Source organism: Brachyhypopomus gauderio, chromosome 1, assembly GCF_052324685.1.
Source record: "Brachyhypopomus gauderio isolate BG-103 chromosome 1, BGAUD_0.2, whole genome shotgun sequence".
Classification (NCBI taxonomy): domain Eukaryota; kingdom Metazoa; phylum Chordata; class Actinopteri; order Gymnotiformes; family Hypopomidae; genus Brachyhypopomus; species Brachyhypopomus gauderio.
Window position 1 is genome coordinate 18496491 of NC_135211.1, and position 15140 is coordinate 18511630.

The 15140-nt window shown below is 45.5% G+C and overlaps 1 long non-coding RNA gene across 1 annotated transcript; it reads right to left on the reverse strand.

Annotated features, from left to right (window-relative positions):
• Positions 1-909: 909 nt before the first annotated feature.
• On the reverse strand, positions 910-4218 carry LOC143526876 (uncharacterized). Its single transcript, XR_013133974.1, has 3 exons — positions 4189-4218; positions 1711-1977; positions 910-1571 (listed from the first exon to the last, which is right to left on the reverse strand). It is a non-coding gene; the product is annotated as an uncharacterized LOC143526876 (long non-coding RNA).
• Between the last annotated feature and the right edge of the window lie 10922 nt (positions 4219-15140).

Consider the following 15140-nt stretch of genomic DNA (forward strand, 5'->3'; position numbering starts at 1 on the left):
ACACACACACACACACACACACAGATACAGAGCAGGTTTGGGTGTGTTTGGGTGCACTAGCCTTTGAGCCCACCTGCTGTACGGAGCAGTGTACCGGGGCCGTGTACCACATCCATGGCTCTCCAGTGCAGAGAACCCCCGTCTGTGACAGGCCACTGGGCAGGTCATGACATGGAGGATGGCCCTGAAGAAAGAAGTCCCCGGAGCAGCTACGGCCACCTGGGAGAGAGTCCTCTAATCCCCCCCTACCCCCCACACTCCACTCCGCGCCCCCCCACACCCCACCCCCGCCTCCCCAGGGACGGCCCAGCCAATGGCTGTTTCTCTTGTATTTCAGTAAGTGCTGCAGCTCCCTTGAGTCACACTCGACTGAGCCTGGGGACTCTCCAGCTAACCCCCAACACTGTGTTTCTGCTGCTTTCTGACATGGGGACTATTTGGGTCTGTTATTCACTGGCTTTACACAGAAGGGCACTGGAGTGAGTCTGGGTGGGAATAATCAGGAAGGTGTGCCTCCCCCAACCCCCATCCAACCCATTTACCCATCTGTGTTTTTTGAGAAAATTCATCATGAGCAGTTCTGGCTTTGTGTTGCCATTCTGAAGAACATTTGGTGTCCCATCACATCCAGAACCTCTTGAGCTACATGCAGCAGTTCTTTTTAAGCTACTGTCTATAGCTCTGTTTTTTTTTTTTTTTTTGGGGGTGGGGGTCTGTTTGCATTGCGCTGTCCGTGGTGCTGAAACAATTTTTTCCTTCCTTGGAGAGATTGAAGAGCATCTTGGGAACTGTACAATGCAGGTGTGTTGCACCTGCATACCTAATGTCCTCTGTATCAGCTTGTGTCAGCATTCTTGCTCACTATATAGACATCTCAAACACATATAGATATCTCAGAGGCATCACACACTGCAATTCACTGAACAGAACTACAATGTTTTAGTTGAACATTAGAAGGACAAAGCATTGGACAGAATCTGCACTCTTGCCAAAGTACCGATCCTTCAACGTTCAAAGTACCGATCCTTCAACATTCAAAGTACCGATCCTTCAACGTTCAGCTGACTTATATTGCAGTTACCAATGTGACCAGTCCAGCGCTTCACTGCCTATTGGATATTTCAAGCTGTGCTGTTGCCTTACAGAAATGAGAACCCTTAACTAAGGGCTGGAGATTGTATTGTACTACTGTTTACATCTGCTGGAGGGGACAATCTAGTAAAATATTTGGTTGGAGAGGATGTAGACTACAACTCAATTTAAATAACGTAGAGGGGAAAAAAGACCTCAGCCCTCCACTAGCAGAAGAGCGTTGATAAGGCACTGCAGGCCGGCGCTCGGCGCTCAGAGGCAGCGCTCAGAACAGAAACATAACACGCAGCAGCAATTTGATTTGGTGGCATATCAGATGGAATGTCATTAGGGATTAATAACTTATATTACCTCGGCGACAATAACAGTTATAGCAGAGACGTCCTGGGGAGCTGAAATGACACAGCCACAATCTCTTCCTGCCAAGCGCGCTCACAGAAATAAACATGTGGGAAGCAATGTAGGCTCCATGGCCCTGTCTGTGGGGAGGCGAAGGTAATATCTTTATGATAAGCATGCAAAACTAAACAATTGTAAACGAAACTATTACAGTTGTATTGAGCAATGCAGCCATGGTGAGAAAAGATCAAAACACCAACACCAAAAACAGAAACCCACCTTCAGACCAGCTGCTTGTGAACTTCCTGCCCATCGTGAAGGAGTCATGTGAAGTGCTGGGTGTCCAGGGCTGGTGTGGTGATACCCTGCCTTGCTTCATCAGGGGCTCTGGATGGTGGTGTGGAGGAACCAGCAGAGATTGTACAGCAGGCAGATGAACAGGAAATGGGCAAGTCGGAGATGAAGGATGGATCTGTAATGCACCCTCGAGGAGCATCAGCCTCACGCGCTCCAGGATTATTTAAGGTCCTGGCATGAATACAATGACTGAAACGTAAGGAAAAAAGACACAAAATGAAAAAGCAAGAAGGCATATGAGTGTCCCATTGACCAAACGCTGCAAAATTATATCATTGCATCACATTATGTATCAGATTATTTTTTGTGGAGACGTGTTTATTCACTGCCTCATCACTGACGGGCCCAGCGGTCCCAGGAGAGCAGCCCTGAGAATTGATTTCTGACAATTCATGATTCACCTCCCCCAGTCCCAGCTACTCCAGCACTGCAGCAAATCAGCTGAAAGACCCTGTCTGACAGCTCCTCACAGCGCACTCCTTATAAACAGCCATTATTCCTTCAGAAGACTCTTTTTGTCTTGCTGTGGGTTCAAAAGGAACACGTCTCTCCACAGATGAGCCATAGTTTAGACTTTCAGAGGAACTTTGAAGGAGGGAGTAGATGGAAGAAATGGTGGGCGTGGCTGTGTGGAGTGTTGAGGGGGGAGAGATGGAGGGGGCGGGGCTGTGTGGAGTGGGGAGGGGGAGAGATGTAGGGGGTGTGGCTGTGTGGAGGTTTGAGGGGGAGAGATGGAGGGGGCGGGGCTGTGTGGAGTGGGGAGGGGGAGAGATGTAGGGGGTGTGGCTGTGTTGAGGTTTGAGGGAGAGAGATGGAGGGGGCGGGGCTGTGTGGAGTGGGGAGGGGGAGAGATGAAGGGGTGTGGCTGTGTTGAGGTTTGAGGGAGAGAGATGGAGGGGGCGGGGCCGTGTGGAGTGGGGAGGGGGAGAGATGGAGGGGGTGTGGCTTTGTGGAGGTTTGAGGGGGAGAGATGGAGGGGCGGGGCTGTGTAGAGTGGGGAGGGAGTGTGGCTATTTTTATATGGCAGTTTTGACATGTTATCATTTACATGATATTTTGTAATTATTCTCATATTTGTCTTTTGTCAATATGTATCTGTGATTTTTGCTTTTTCCTTCATTTCTCAAGCATTTCAGCAGTTCTAAACTTACCACTCTAAAGTAATCAACACTGCCTGCAACCCCCCCTCCAAATAAATAAATAAATAAATAAGTATATATATAAATAAGTATATATATATATATATATATATATATATATATATATATATATATATATATATATATATATATATATATATATATATACAGTGATGGCTAAGTTACCTTGAGAAAGTAATCCGATTACTGATTACTCCTTTTAAAAGTAACTTAGTTACGTTACATATTACTTGATTTTAAAAGTAACTACGTTAGATTACAAGTTACTTTACTAGTTACATTCAGCAGCAAAATAAATTTTTCCAATACTCACTTTATTGGCAGTGCATTTTTAACAGTAACAATGTATTGAAGCAGGTTCGGTAACCGAGGCAGAAACTGCTTAATCCAAAAATCCCGAGGAGGGAAACTTTATTGATAACGCAACACTGGCGCGCGCAGGCTCCGCCCCCCAGTGTCACTTAAAGGGCAAGACTCGCCGTGAGGAGTAGGAGTCGCTACAGTATCTCCTGACATTACGTCTGTGTAGCTGCGCGGTATTATTTGTAAATTTATTTGTAAACGTAATACAAGCGAACTGGGGTGGGTTTCCCGAAACGTTCGTAGCGCCAAGTACTTCGTAACCTCGTATGAAGCTACGAACGTTTCGGGAAACCCACCCCAGTTCAGTCAGACAGCTTGTGAAACGAAATACCATTACAATTTCAAGCATTTTAAAGTAGGCGACGTTAGTCAAAATTCCAGCACTTTTCTAACGTGGAACACAAAGCAACATTAAAATTGGTCAGGTAAATGTTCCTTCCCCTGTTTTTGAGGGGTGTTTCTTTACACTACCACATATCGTTACGGGAGGACACTGCTCGCGCTCTCACAGGGTCGCGCGCAGCGTGCGGAGTCGAGCGCTACGGTCAGACGCAAAAGTAGAACTGAGCCAAGAAGAAAGCAAAAATATATATTTTACTAGGGAAAATATAAATAGTAACGCACAGTTACTTGGATAAGTAACTTTAATCTGATTACTGGACTGTAAATAGTAGCGCGTTATATTACTCGTTACCGAAAAAAGTGGTAAGATTAGAGTAACGCGTTACTAAGTAACGCGTTACTGACATCACTGTATATATATATATATATATATATAAGTATAATATATAATATTCTTATTATAAATATATATATATAATTATATATAAGAATATAAATAAAATATAACAACTGTCACGGTGAGGCGGCCCCCTACCGGTCGCCTCCGTCCACAGCGGAGTTGTTGTTGTTGTTTTGTGACGTGGTGTGCGTCCCTCAGGTGGGCGGAGCCCGTGATCCGTCTCACCTGAGGGTCGTTTGTTTGCCTATATATGTCTTGTCTTTGTACCAGTTGACCGCTGGTCATTATATCCTTAATTCGGATCTATCCACGGGTTTTTGGTTTGCGCACTTCTTCATTAAACCATCCTTTTTTCCTGAGACTTGGCGTGATCGCTTCCATTTTGTTCGCACTCCCTGCCCGTCACAACAACAATGTTACACACACAGACACTTCCAATATGTATTGAAAACTTGAAACGTAACTGCTCAGAGGCACTAATGGTAGCACAGGAAGACACTCTCAACACAAGATCAGTACAGGCTGGACCTACCACACCCAGAAGGACCCCAGACACAGGCTGTGCACAGATGCCCCTGAGACACTTCAGCACATAGCAGTGGGATGCAAGAGACTAGCAGGCAGAACATTCATAGAACCCCCTAACCAAGTGGCAGGTGTAGTATACAGGAACATCCGTGCTGAGAATGGGCTGGAAGTGCAGAGGGCCACATCTGTGAAGGTGGGGGAGAATGACAGAGCTAAGATCCTGTGGGACTTCCTGATACAGACTGACAAAATGGTAATGATGACCAACCAGACATAGTAATGATGGACAAACAGCAGAAGAGGGCCAATGTGATAGATGTAGCAATAACAAGTGATAGAAACATCATGAAAAATGAAAAAGAAAACAAATGCACAAGCCCAGAACATCCGTCTAGACAGACTGTGCGGTCCAGTCAGGAACATCTCAGGACCTGAAACTGAGGTAGACAGAGTCGAGGACATGAACTCAGGACATTGTATTGTATTTTCAAGAGACATGATATATATTCTATAAATTTGGATAATACAGATTTTGCAGTATATCACAGAAGGGTTGCACTAATGTGACCTCAGTGAAGTGTTTGTGGGGTGTCTGTAGTCTCCCTCTCTTCTCCAAGTTTGCACATGCTGGCGTGTTTGTTTATTGCTCTCTCCACCACCATCCATTGCATGTGTACTGCTGTCCAGGGCTAATCCTGTAGATTTAAGCAGGCTTAAGAAGCCATGAGTGTTTACATGCACCTGAAATGTTGTCAGTCTCATGGGGATGGGAGAGATGCCTCCTCACTCATCACTGCTGCAGCTGCCACTGTCTTCTAGGCCAAGTCCTTCTAAGGCAAACAGGGACAGCAACAACAGGTCTGAGCTATGTGTGTGTGTGTGTGTGTGTGTGTGTGTGTGTGTGTGTGTGTGTGTGTGTGTGTGTGTGTGTGTGTGTGTGTGAATGTGTGCGCGCTTGTGTGTGTGTGTGTGTGTGTGTGTGTGTGTGTGTGTGTGTGTGTGTGTGTGTGTGTGTGTGTTTGTTTGTGCCTGGAAAATGCATTCATGAATGAGAATCTATTCAGAATATTTCCCAAAAATGTATGCAGTGCCCTGGTTAGTGAGCAGTGGTCCTGTACACCCTCAGCCACTGGCTTATGCTACTGTGTGATGCAGAAAGCAGAATTCTATTCTAAAATGTCAGAAATGGTTAAGGCTTAGTATTATGGAACACCCACAACCAAATGAATACCATGAATCCAGCCCAGTTTTAGAAAATGTATTCAGATATAGTGTTCCTCAAGAGGTCTCCCCAAAAATGGTGCTGTTCTTCCTGTAGTTTTAAGGAGCTGTGCTGGGCTTCAGCGTGGCACTACATAAGCACAGCTGAACTGATCAGGAGAACATAATGCAATGGGTGAGCAGAACACATTCAGTTTGTCCATAATGTATTGACATGGAGCCAGTAGTAAGAGCATGTAGAAATCCATACTTACTAATGGAGCATATCAGCGTGTGAGCAGTGACTGTCAGCCCCCTAGCATTGCTTCTGTTGGACTTGTTTATGGGTATGTATTTGTGTGTGTGTGTGTGTGTGTGTGTGTGTGTGTGTGTGTTTTGAACCCACCTCTCTGCTGAGTCTCCTGATCCTGCACCTCAGGGCTTTTGACCAACATACAGTGTGTGTGTGTGTGTGTGTGTGTGTGTGTGTGTGTGTGTGTGTGTGTGTGTGTGTGTGTGTGTGTGTGTGTAAGCCTTCTGTGAGTCCAGTGGAGGCAAAGTTCAAGCCAGAAGAGCCATATGGCAGTGCTGTAGTATTGGGCTGGGACACCTGCTATCTGCCACTGTGCCCACTCTTCTGATCACTGAGATCAACATAAGCTAAAGACCGAACACACAAAACCAACTCACTCATACCCTGAAACACAGCTCTGAAACACAGCTCTGAAACAGCTCTGAAACACAGCTCTTAATGCACAACTCTGAAACACAGCTCTGAAACACAGCTCTGAAACACAGCTCTTAAAGCACAGCTCCGAAACGCAGCTCTGAAACAGCTCTGTAACAGCTCTGAAACACAGCTCTGAAACACAGCTCTAAAACATAGCTCTTAAAGCACAACTCTGAAACACAGCTCTGAAACACAGCTCTTAAAGCACAGCTTTAAGAAACTCAACTCTATTGAGACAGTAACATATTGATGTGGGCATCACCATTGGGAATTCACCATAAGACCCAGTAAACAGGCACAAAATCACAACAGTGGAATTATAGTCATTTGTTGTTGCAAAACAGAAAACAAGATAATTTAATGGTGGCACAGATTTCAAATCATTCTCCCACTGTGTACACTGCCAGTGCTAGTGAGTGAATGCCTCATGCACTCATCAGTAACTATTGACAACACACACTATAATCAGTCAGACATAATATTCATACAGTGGATGCTCTGGGTCAACTGTATTTATAAAGGATTTATATTATTATTATTATTTAGTGACTCCAGTAGTGTTTCCAAATGTGTTAATAGCTCCATCACTTCCTATAAACCTGTCACACGAAACTGGTGCTTAGAACCCAGATGTCAGCCCTGCAGCTACAGGGTGATGGTTTAATTTAAAACGTTAAAAGCTGCTCAGTCCACATTAGTTCACGATCAGCTTAGCTCTGCTGCCAAGCTCATACTGCCCAGTAACGCCCTGCTGTCTGTGTCAGGTGCTCTGCTGGGGTCCTCAGCATATGTTAGGATGCTCTTATGGGCAGTGAACCCAGGGCTTCACCCACATCTGTTCCAGCACTCAGAGCTCTCGCCTGGTCGGCACAGGACCACCAGCCCCAAAGGTGTCCGATGCCCAAGTGCATGATCATGATGAGCTTGAACATTTTTTAATTGGTTTTCTGTCACTATGGTAAAGTGTCAGCCTCCCATCAACATGTAGCTTCTTCACCAGTGTCTGTTGTTACTGCAGAGAGATCCTCTGTGTGCTGCTTAACGCCTGGTGTTAGGACAGTGCTGTACTCTTAGGTTTACATGAAAATGGTTCAGAAACTCGCTTTCAGCAGTGAAAGTCTGTTCCTTGATCAGTATAATGAAAAATGTGAAACAGATCTGGGGTCAGTTGCATGTGCATTACATTAAGTAATAGATCTGTCATCAGTTGCATGTGCATTACATTAAGTAACCGATCTGTCATCAGTTGCAGGTTATTTCCTTTTCAGTTCAAATAATGAGATTAAGTTTAATTGACCTTATGTACTTGCAGAGATGTATAGTAAGGAAGTAGAACTACTTCACTACTGTACTGTACTTAAGTACTAAAATGCTGTATCTGTACTTTACTGGAGTATTTTTTTTTCTCCTACTTCCACTTTTCCATTAGTTTAATACTTTTACTCCGATAATTGTTTAACATGCTCTATAGTTACTCGTTACAATTATAAACATGTTAGCTGGCACTGTCACCTGGTCAGACGATCAGGCTGTCTTATGAGAATACTGTGCATGCTCCGGTTGCCCCGCTTCTACTACATACTGGATACTGCAAACCACACTCAGTATATACTGGATACTGCATACTGGTCCTCGTAGTAGTATGCAGTACAGTTTCCAGTATGCAACAAAAGCAAAGCATACTACGGGGTCACGTGAACGTAGCGTTGCATGATGGGATGCAGTACACCACGAAGATAGCTCTGTTCGCGTACTGGAATATTTTGCGGAAGTAGTAGGTCATCCGGGTATGTTTCGCGTACTGGAAATTTTAATTTTGGTCACATACTGCATACGGCATACTGATTTGGGGCTTGATCAGTATGCCAGTAGTATGTAGTAGACTATGAGGGGGCCGGGTCGCCACAGGAGGGCACGCATCCCGGCCAGCAGCCGATCCCAGCACACACCCCCGAGCACGCAACCACTCCCACAGTCACAATCACCAGAGTATTGAAACACCTGTTCCATATTACTTTGCTCTTTTTAAGCCCACAGGTCGTCCGGTCCAGTGCTGCACATTGCCGCTACGGGCGTCTCTGGATCCGGCGAGCTTTCTCTCTTCCCGTGTTTGAGCTACGAGCATTACTGAAGCTTCTCTGTTAGTGAACACGCTATGAGCATTACTAAAGCATCGCTGTGTGTGTGAACGCGCTACGAGCATTACTAAGGCTTCGCTGTCATTAATGCACTACGAGTATTACTGGTTTGAGTCATGGAGAATAAACACCCTTCTGTTCCACCCACATTTCCGGCTGCCTCTGTCCCGACGCCTTCAGCGTCACAGACTGATTATTAACTAGTGGTTGTTTAGTGCATTTTCTTATTTTAAAACAGTGAGCAGTATAAAATGTATCATCTAGCAGATTTTTATGAAAAATATACATACATTTATGCTCGCACTCTCGCTCCGCATCGTCCGCCATGTTTTTTTTTTTACGGACGATATGAAACTGGCCGCGTTGCATGATGGGATGCAGTACACCATGAAGATAGCTCTGTTCGCGTACTGGAATATTTTGCGAAATATGTTTTGCTTACTGGAAAAATTATTTTTATTCGCAAACTGCATACTGGATACTGATCTGGGGCCCAAGCAGTACGCCAGTACGTAGTAGGCTATTTCGAACACAACCTTGATCTTTGTAATCTAGGTTCACAAGATTACTGGCGCAAGGGTCCGTGCGGCAAAAATGACGCAATCGCGGTGGCTCGCGGTCGCATCGCGAGGTTGTGCACCTCTCAATTTTTGTGCTTGCGAAGTTACAAGATGGAATTCAAGCACTTGTACGTCACTTTCAAGGTCCATTTTCAATATTTTACAGCACCTGGAAGAGGTGGTATAGTGTTTGGTAACAGCAGAAGAATTTAAATAAGCTTGTTGGCATATTAATGTACATATATTGGCACCTTCCACACCTTCAACATCGAGTGATCGTGGCGGTGAGGGTGAGGAAGGAGACCACCCTGGCCCTACCTAGAGACAGTGCTTGCGTTTGCTGGAGTGAAAGTAAATTCCTATAGGACGAAGTGCCTACTCCTAAAGAGTGTGAACTATTGGCCTTCAAAAATTCACCTTTGAACTTCAAGAAACACATCAATGTAAGTTATAAATATATCGCACAGAAGACACGCCAGCTTTAGCTGTCAGTAAGCGCTAGTTAGGTTAGATATCTTAGCTAACTAACCTAATTATGTTCATGACGTGCTGCAGTATTCACTTAACATTAGCTGGGAATCATAAAGGCGATGTCACGCTGAGTTGTGTTTTTAGCAACAGTAAGCAGTGTCTCTTTACATGCTGACTAATCATGTGCCCATTTTTATAGTGCAGTGTTTTTATAGGGTAAGGGCATTTATTGAGGGTAAACGCAGGGCAGTAGGCTCACCCTTAGAACCCTATGGATGGATTTTACGTCCAAAATACTCCTTGTTTTCTCAGCTAAATTAAGGATAACGTACTGTACTTCTGCATCAAACCTACGACATAGCGGGACATAGGTTATCTGTTTTTTGCGTAAGAAGTGTTAAGCCCAGTTTTTTAAAGTAGCTACTTGTTTTTACACACAGAACACTTGTATTTGTGGTCTTTGACAGCTTTGATTTGTAAGTGATATCTAAAAAAATTGATAATGAAACTTTGACTGCTTTTTAAAATGAATTAAAAACACAATACTTGCAATACTTAAGTACAACAAATGCTGAATACTTCTGTACTTCTACTTAAGTAAAGCTTTTAAAGAACACTTCAACTTGTACTCAAGTCACTTTTTTGATAGAGTACTACTTTTACTCAAGTATGGGTCTGTAATACTTTATACATGTCTGTGTACTTATCATCTGAATTCACCTGATTATTACAAATTCATTTCAAATACAGCAATATTTTCCTAATTCAAAGGTAAAATCTGAGAGTTTTTGTCCAGAGTTCTGCTCCCTCACACTTCTCTGTGTTTGCAAGAGGAGGAGTAATGCCCTATGAAGATGAGTAATACCCTACGTAGAGGAGTAATGCCCTATGAACAGGAGTAGTGCCGTATGAAGATGAGTAATTCCCTATGTAGGGGAGTAATGCCCTATGTAGAGGAGTAATGCCCTATGTAGAGGAGTAATGTCCTATGAACAGGAGTAATGGTGTATGTAGATGAGCAATGCACTATGAAGATGAGTAATGCCCTATGTAGAGGAGTAATGCCCTATGTAGAGGAGTAATGTCCTATGAACAGGAGCAATGGTGTATGTAGATGAGCAATGCACTATGAAGATGAGTAATGCCCTATGTAGAGGAGTAATACCCTATGAACAGGCGTAATGCCCTATGTAGATGAGTAATGGCCTATGTAGAGGAGCAATGCCCTATGCCAGGGGTGGCCAACCCGTCAGAGACCAAGAGCCACTTTTTTTTACTGTGTTACGGCAAAGAGCCACATCATACAGGGACATGTAAATTGACGGGGGGGGTGTAATGGACAAAAAATAAGTATTATATCGCGATCGATCGATCGCCAGTAGTTGGCGAATTAGTAACTCGTGTGAGCATGTGAAGACCGTCAAATGCATGTTTTCCACTACGCCGGTTTTAAAAGTATCAGCGGCTCGCTAGACTTGTAAACAAACCGCGCCACACGAAGATGTAGCAGTGTGTCACCCTCAGAGCTGATGAGGTAACTGGGCCACAGCACAAACCGTTAGTGTAGGTGAGAGTACGGACTGGCTGGGGAGCCGCATGAAACCAGGCAAAGAGCCGTAGTTTGGCCACTCCTGCCCTATGCAAATGAGTAATGTCCTATGTAGATGAGTAATGTCCTATATAGAGGAGCAATGTCCTATGTAGAAGAGTAATGCCCTATGTAAATGAGTAATGTCCTATGTAGAGGAGCAATGCCCTATGTAGAAGAGCAATGCCCTATGTAGATGAGTAATAATCTATGTAGAAGAGTAATGTCCTATGTAGAAGAGTAATGTCCTATGTAGATGAGTAATGTTCTATGTAGAAGAGTAATGTCCTATGTGTGACGGGCAGGGGTGAGCAACGAAAAGGAAGCGATCACGCCAAGTCTCAGGGAAAAATGATGGTTTAATAGAAAGTGTGCAAACCTAAAACCCGTGCACTATCTCCAAATTAAGGATATAATGACCAGCGGTCAACTGGTACAAAGACAAGACATATATAGGCAAACAAACGACCCTCAGGTGAGACGGATCACGGGCTCCGCCCACCTGAGGGACGCACATGACGTCATCAAACAACAACAACAGCCGCTGTGGACGGAGGCGGCCGGTAGGGGGCCGCCTCACCGTGACAGACCCCCCCACCAAGCCGCACTCCCCTCCACTGGGTGTGTGGCACACAGCGGCTGCACACAAAACACGAAGGGGCAGGAAGGCAGGGACAGGCATGGACACCTCCTGAGTCCGGGAGCTGAAACACAAAAACACACATTACTCAGCTCGCCTCCCCGGGCGGGACCCTGGACCGACCGGGCCGTTAACAACACAAAACCACGCCCCGGTCGGTCACAGGGCCCTCACGCCCTAACCGGCGTTTAGCCAGAGAGCCCCAAGGGTGTGCGGACGAGGAGCTACGACTCCTTTGTCGTCCTTAGTGTGAGTGTGTGGGTGCAGGTTACCTCCCCGAGGCGTGGCTACTTCTCCTCCTGGACCTACCTCCTCCCAGAGCTGACCCCGGCCCTTGGCTAGGGGTCACCCCAGCCTCCTGGGGAGCCAACCCCTTCCGGGGCCCCTCATCGCACGGTGGACTCCTCCACCCAACCCAGGAGCGCCAGAGACCGAGGCCCAGAGCACCCCCGACGCGGGCTAGGGAGCAGCCCCAAGGGCCTCCTGGTCACCCCGGGCCAGAGGGAGGATCTCCATCTCCAGCAGGAGCTTCTCAGACCGGAGCCCCATGGTCCCCAAACATCCGGGGGCCCCAGCCCTCTAGGGAGGGGCTCTTCATGACCGGGCTCCGGTCACCCCACAACACAAGGGGGCTCCTGCCAGGTGGAGACCCCCACAAGTTCCAGGAACACCACAACACCACCAAGGGGAAGCACCTGCACAGAAACACACACACACACACACATACACACACACACCCCCAAACACACACCAACATAAAACACAAACGCGCCTCAGACGCCCTCCGTGCCATACCCAGTGGCACGGGACCACAGCCAGTCCCCTCCCAAACACACATTTAAGAGGAGGAGCATGCGTGGAATTACATGTAACAGTTGACAACACGCTAGGACAAAACACACACGCAAATACTAGACAAAAAAAAAACGGTGTACAAACAGTAAACGAACGGGTTCAAAACGTGCGTGCTCTACATAAACACAATAGTGACGCGCCGCTCAGAGTCGCAGTCGCTCCCCACATTAAACACAAAACACACGGGGAGCGAGGCGACCGTGACGAGCGGCGACACACACATTAAACATTAAACACATAACGACGCGCACGCACACTGATCCTCCGGTCCGCTACCCGTACACACTTATCACACACACACACACGAGAGTTTTCCCAGGCAAACACCCTGGTCCTCACCCGCCACACACAAACAAACACACGGCGGAACTCTCTCAACACACAACGGACACGAAGGGCTTTCCCAGGGCAGACTGCCCTGGTCCTCGCCGTGCTACACACATACACACACACACACACAAAACACAAAAGCACGGCGGAGCTCTTCAAACAAAACACCACGTAGACAAACACTTACCACGAGACATGACCACGAACGAAGGAGAAAGAAAAAGAGACTCGGCGGCTTCCGAAGGGTGGCTGGTCATTCTGTGACGGGCAGGGGTGAGCAACGAAAAGGAAGCGATCACGCCAAGTCTCAGGGAAAAATGATGGTTTAATAGAAAGTGTGCAAACCTAAAACCCGTGCACTATCTCCAAATTAAGGATATAATGACCAGCGGTCAACTGGTACAAAGACAAGACATATATAGGCAAACAAACGACCCTCAGGTGAGACGGATCACGGGCTCCGCCCACCTGAGGGACGCACATGACGTCATCAAACAACAACAACAACAGCCGCTGTGGACAGAGGCGGCCGGTAGGGGGCCTCCTCACCGTGACACTATGTAGAAGAGTAATGCCCTATGTAAATGATTAATGTCCTATGTAAATGATTAATGTCCTATGTAGATGAGTAGTGTATCCAATTTTTTTTTATCTACTTACAGCTTGACAATCGACATCTAAACAATTACAAAATTGTTACAAAAAAGCAAATAAATTACAAAAAAGCAAATAAATTATTCAACCATGTCTATTCAATCTGTGTTGGAAGGTGAGGGGTTAAGTGGAAGCCTGTGATGCCCGCTGTTCGTTTACAGAGGGCCTGGCAGTTATAATTCAATGCAATACCAGTTTCAAATGACAGTAAAATTGATCAATCATATCTTCCCTCTTAGTGGGCGGGCTTAACTGTATAATCTTTTCCGCCCACTGTGGTGACGCTAGCTGTCGTTAGCATACCACCGCTAGCTAGTTTCAATTCAGTCCTTTGATGTCCTTGTGCACGTTGTTTACATATTCCGCTCCTGAGGAACATGGAGCTGTGGAACCTTATTTTGTTGGACCCTTATTTTGCTTAAGAAGTTATCTAGTACATATGTTATTGTTTATTATACCACAGTTAGTTCCGACCCTACAATGTGATTGGCTGAGAGGCGATCTAGGAGTGCCAATATTACATGTTATAATACTGTAACCGAAGCTCTCTGTGTATTACTCCGCTACATACAGGTAACCTAGCAACGAAGCAGCGTTTACAATCCAAACGCGCAACTACAAACAAGCATCAACATTATCAAAATGAATTACAAGGAGTTTGTTAAATCTATTGGCTTTGAAAGCATTTGTTTCGATCTGAAACTGGAGGATGAAGCTATAAATGACCAGCTTGATTCCTCCAATGAGCCAAGGTTTGTCACGTTTACAAACAATTATTTGGATGAGCTGGAAATGCAGAGAAACTAAGTTAATACCGTAAAACAAATGTCCTGGGCTCTTAATGTATTTACATCCTGGTTAAAGAGCAATGACATTGCAGTCGATTTTAGTATTATCAACAAAAATGAAATGAATCAGCTTTTATGATGTTTTTATGGATCCGTCAGAAACGTGAAGGGAGAGTTATATGGCATCAGCAGCTTCGTTGTGTAACGTAGCTCGCGCTACGGAGCGAGGAGACGGACACAAACGCTGAGGAGAGCGAGATTTATTCAAGGAAATTCCATAGACAGAGTCGAGATAGCAGGCAGGGGTCATAACGAGCAGGCAATCCGGGCATGAAATACGCACAGACATGACTTAAACAAAACCAGTAGGACTCACGGACAAGGCAGGAACACACAAAAGTCACGGGGAGAACAACGAGGCTTGTGGCAGGAATACGAGGAACATGAAAACAGCGAACAGCAAGCACAAACCAACAGCATGAACAAAACAACCGATAACTAGACCTGGGAGACACAGGGACTAATATACACAGAACTAACTGGGAACAGGTGAGAACAATGATGACAGGGGCGTGGCAGACAATAGGGAATTATCAAAATAAACG